Below are 5,091 nucleotides of genomic sequence, written 5' to 3'. Positions count from 1 at the left end.
TTTCAACTTTTTTTCTCCAAAAAAATTCATCGAACGAGACTCTTTTCTCATGCTTGTAGACAAAACTTTGGCAGATAAATGTGAAAGCTCTTAAGGAAACCGAAGAATCCATTGAATTTGAAGACGCTTGCAAACTTGAGGATGCAAGGGCGAAAATTATTCCAATGAGATTGATGTTGAAAAATTGATGTACTCTAAACTGATGAAGTTAGAGGTGTTAAACTTTGCACATGCATCAACCGTCTTTTGGAACACAATTACGAAGATTTTCAGGTAAATTTAAGTACGCGTTCGATTTTAAGAAGCTTGCAAACTTGACTCCGCATAGAGGAAAACCGTTTCAAAGAGACGGAAGTTGAAAAATTTGTTAACTCGAAACTAATGCAGCTAAAGACACTAAACTTTGCACATGCATTAACTCTCCTTTGGCACATAAATACAAAAATTTTGATATAAATTCCGGCACGCGTTCAATTTTAAGAAGCTTGCAAACTTAACGCCGCATGGAAGAAAGTCGTTCCCAAGAGACGAAAGTTGAAAAATGTATGAACTCTAAACTGATGCAGCTAAAGAGCCTAAACTTTGCACATACATCAACCCTCATTTGGCACATAACAACAAAAATATACAGATAAATTCAAGGACGGGTTCAATTTTCAGAAGCTTGCAAACGTGACGCCGCATAGAAGAGAATCCTTCCAAAGAAACAGAAGTTAATAAATTCGTGAACTCTAAACTGATGCCGGGAAATATATTAAACTTTGCACATACATTAACCGTCTTTTGTTACTTACCTACAAAAATATACAGATAAATGCAAGGATGCGATCAATTTTCAGAAGCTTGCAAACGTGACGCCGCATAGAAGAGAATCCTTCCAAAGAGACAGAAGTTAATAAATTCCTGAACTCTAAACTAATGCAGGGAAATATATTAAACTGTGCACATACATTAACCATCTTTTGGCACATAACGACAAAAATGTACAGATAAATTCAAGGACGCTTTCAATTTTCAGAAGCTTGCAAACATGACGATGCATAGAAGAAAATCGATCCCAAGAAACGGAAGTTGAAAAATTCATGAACTTTAAACTGATGCAGCTAAAGACCCTAAACTTTGCACATGCATCAACCGTCTTTTGGCACATAACAACAAAAATTTAAAGATAAATTCAACGACGCGTTCAATTTTCAGAAGCTTGCAAACAAACTTGACACTGCATAGAAGAGAATCCTTCCAAGGAGACAGAAGTTGATAAATTCGTGAACTCGAAAGCGATGCAGCCAGCCAAGGGTCTTAAACTTTGCGCATACATTAAACGTCTTTTGGCACATAACGACAAAAATTTACAAATAAGTTTATGTACGCGTTCAATTTTCAGAAGCCTGCAAACTTGACGCGGCATAGAAGAAAATCCTTCGAAAGAGACAGAAATTGATAAATTCGTCAACTCTAAACCGATGCAGCTAAAGATCTTAAACTTAGCACATACATCAAACGTCCTTTGGAACATAATGACTAACATTTCCAGATAAATTCAAGCACGCGTTCAATTTTACGAAGCCTACAAACTTCACGCTGCATAAAAGAAAATCCTTTCAAAGACACAAAGTTGAAAAATTCATAAACTTTAAACTGATACAGCTAAAGAAATTAAACTTTGCACATACATTAAACGTTTTTTGACCCACAACGACAAAAAATTCCAGATAAGTTCAAGTACGCGTTCAATTTTAATGAACTTGGAAACCTAACGCAGCACAGAAGAAAATGCTTCCAAAAATACGGAAGTTGATAAATTCGTCAACTCTAAACTGATGCAGCTGAAGATGTTAAACTTTGCACATGCATCAAACGTCTTTTGGTACATAACAACAAAAATTTACAGATAAATTCAAGTAGGCGTTGAATTTTAAGAAGCTTTTAAACTTGACGGCACATAGAAAAAATCCTTCTAAAGAGACGGAAGTTGAAAAATTCGAGCGCTCTAAACAGATGCAGTTAGAGATCGTAAACTTTGCACCGTCATCAACCGTCCTTCCATACATAAAGACAAAAATTTCCAACGTAAATTCAAGTATGCGTTGAATTTTAAGAAGCTTGCGGTCTTGACGTTGCATAGGCCGACTTTTTCCCAAAGAGGCTGAACTTCAAAAACATTGGCAACTCTAAACTCACTCAAGTAGGGGTTTAGAACTTAAAACGTTTATGAGGTGCACCTTTGGGAAACAACGTCCAAGATTTTTGGGGCAATTAAGAGAGGAGTTTCATTTCTAAAACTTTTCAATCTTGAGGCTGCATAGAAGGCCAAGAATCCAAAGGACTTTTTCTTAATTCGTCGAACTTAATTTAAACCCTCTAGAGGTTTAGGACTTTTTCTAGCCCAGAGGAAACATTTGGTTATACAGATCGTAACAAGCGCAAGTAAATGACAAAAACACTGAATTTTCAGAATTTTGTAAACTTGGAGCCGCATAGTAAGCAATGTCAAGGATACTCATTTTCGAAAATTTGTCAAAGTTCATACTTTTCATAGGAAATACTTCAGTGCATAAATGCTGAAAACCTTGGGCAAATGGAAGGGCCAGTTTTTTTTAGGAAATTTGCAAACTCAGCGCTGCTTAAAAGCAAATGTTTCCGGAAAGACTCATTTTGAAAAATTCGCCCACGCCAGAGTCACTCAGGCAGAGCTTGCAAATTTCGCGCCTGTATTAAGCACGCTTTTCACCACATATGTGGAAAATTTGAAGCAAATCGAACATGAGGCTGATTTTTCAGTAAATTTTACAAACTTTAGCAGGAAAAGCGTCTGTTCTTCAATAAATAAGTACAAGCGTTTGGTGTGGCCCAAGTTCAGAAAATGGCTTTCAATTAGACCATTGAGCTTGTGGGAACTAAAATTATTAAGACTTTTCTGAGTACGTTTAGTTGGGAAAATGCCGCAAAAGGCTCATTGGTAAGTTAACACCGTGCATAATTCCATATGCTTACCGATATTGATTGTCTCCCTAACATATAAAGTGGCCATTGGAAAGCCATTAGGAGTCATAAATAATGTGTCAAGACGCTTGGGAATATGCTGCAACTGAAACCTTCAATTACATATTCAAATTGCTGGAATTACCGGGGTTTCATTAAAAAGCAGGAATATTGATCGAGGAGGGCGATGTTGGCCCAACCAAGAGGATGGTGGTAGCACTGTGAAGCTGAAAGGAGTAAATTTTTATCCACACACTCAATTCGTCACTTTTATTAAATCTCGGTCGCACATGCGACCGATTTTCCATTTTTCCAGATGTGAAATTTATGCGATTCCTTCATAAAGGCCATTTGCGAGGTTTCCTTCCATATGTGTCAATCGGGAAAAGCGACAAGAACGCATTAGTGGCGATTTTTAAGGAAAAATTTATTTGCCCGGATGCTCATTGAGGAGCAGGCAGCAACTGAAAACTCCAACCCCAACGGGGGTTTAGTAAAGCCCTCGTCGATTGCTCGCTCTTTGTCTCAAACAACGCAATTTTCTCCGAGCAGGAAAGTAACATAATGCAGTCGTTCTTATCGGTAAATATTCCGGAGTCGCATAAATCATCAGTATCAGACATAATCTGGGGCATCCGGGATGGGTTTATGAAATTTATATGCTAGTTTCAAGTCGCTCAGACACGAAAACCGTCTTAAAAGTTTATAAACCCCCCCTGTTACAATCTCGGGCACTCGTAACTTTTCGACTTTTTCCCCATTCGCCTCATTATCGCCCGTCGAAATCCCGACCATTCCACCCAAAACTTTTTAAGACTTTGTTTCAGGCTAATCCGTAATTTATTTCAGATTTTCACCATGGATTAATGGCGACTTAGTGCGACAATACCGATTATTGGCTTTATCCCACTCCATATAAGAGTGGGCTCAATTCATCCAGCTCAAAGTTGCGCTCCAACTGGGACAATCTACTGTATTACAATTGCCTTATCCAGCCAGAATACAAAACAGGCTCTGGATCGAGTCATATTGCCAGAAGAGGAGTTAATATGCAAAACGAGTACCAATTAGTCCTTAGCAGGGAACTTTATTGGCTGCCAGCTAATAAAATCGCTAATTACTCCCCTTTGCCTGCAAATATCTGTGCTCCAGACTTATGGAAGCGTCTTGAAAGCGGCGGAACGCCCAGAAATCAAACGAAACCCAGTTTTCCATTCGACAAGAGCGGCATTGCTCCAAACAGCTTTCCATGCCGTTCCATTGCAATGGACAGCGCCAATGGAAATATTAATTTACAACTGGATACTGTATTTGGTTTAATGCGGTATGCGAATAATGTCCCTGGATAATCGTAAAACATACGCTAACCGGATTGCGATAGCATGGTATGAATGCACGCAAATTGCCAGATCAGAAATGGTTTGTTTGATGCCGCGTTTATTGTTTCTGTGGTCAGGCGGACTGGGGAAGTTCGGTTAGTTTTGGTTCAGATTCGCAGAATCCAGAAATCGATTTTTCGCGGTGTTAAATGCAGTTATTGGCTCAATGGAACCCATGGGTTCTAGATAGGCGCGGGTAACACTGTGTTGAGTTGTTGCCGCTCTCTGAGCGGCTAATGAGTTTAAACTCGTTGGTTAATGAGTCATAACTCATGGCCGACGACGGAATTTTAAGACCTAACAAAAAAAGCCATCAACATATTGCTTTTGCGCATACTATTGCTTGAAACTGTTTGGTTTAAAACGGGGAAATCCGGAAATTTTGATTGATAAACTTGACAAATTTGTAGAGCAATGCGGGTGACGAGTTTTCCAAATATTGATTATGCCTTTGCTTTGTCCGGTCGTTTTTTGAGGAAACATACATTTATTTTTTCTTCTTAAACTTCTTTTTGGGTATTTCGCCTCAAAAATTTTTGTCTTTAAAAAAGACAAAATTTCCTCACGTCTTTAATTACAGATTGATAAATAGTGCTCCTATTTCGCACTAAGAACAAATTATTTATCAAAAAGTTATCAAGAACTATCACCTAGAGGGTATCCTGCGACACACTTAGGCTCAAGCTGTAAGAGAAAATTCCAATTAGTAGAGAAATTAATTTGAAAAATT

This window comes from Dendroctonus ponderosae, unplaced genomic scaffold (genome assembly GCF_020466585.1).
Source record: "Dendroctonus ponderosae isolate FM_Combo_2020 unplaced genomic scaffold, Dpon_F_20191213v2 Dpon_F_20191213_10, whole genome shotgun sequence".
Lineage (NCBI taxonomy): Eukaryota > Metazoa > Arthropoda > Insecta > Coleoptera > Curculionidae > Dendroctonus > Dendroctonus ponderosae.
This window is presented reverse-complemented; position numbering follows the sequence as displayed.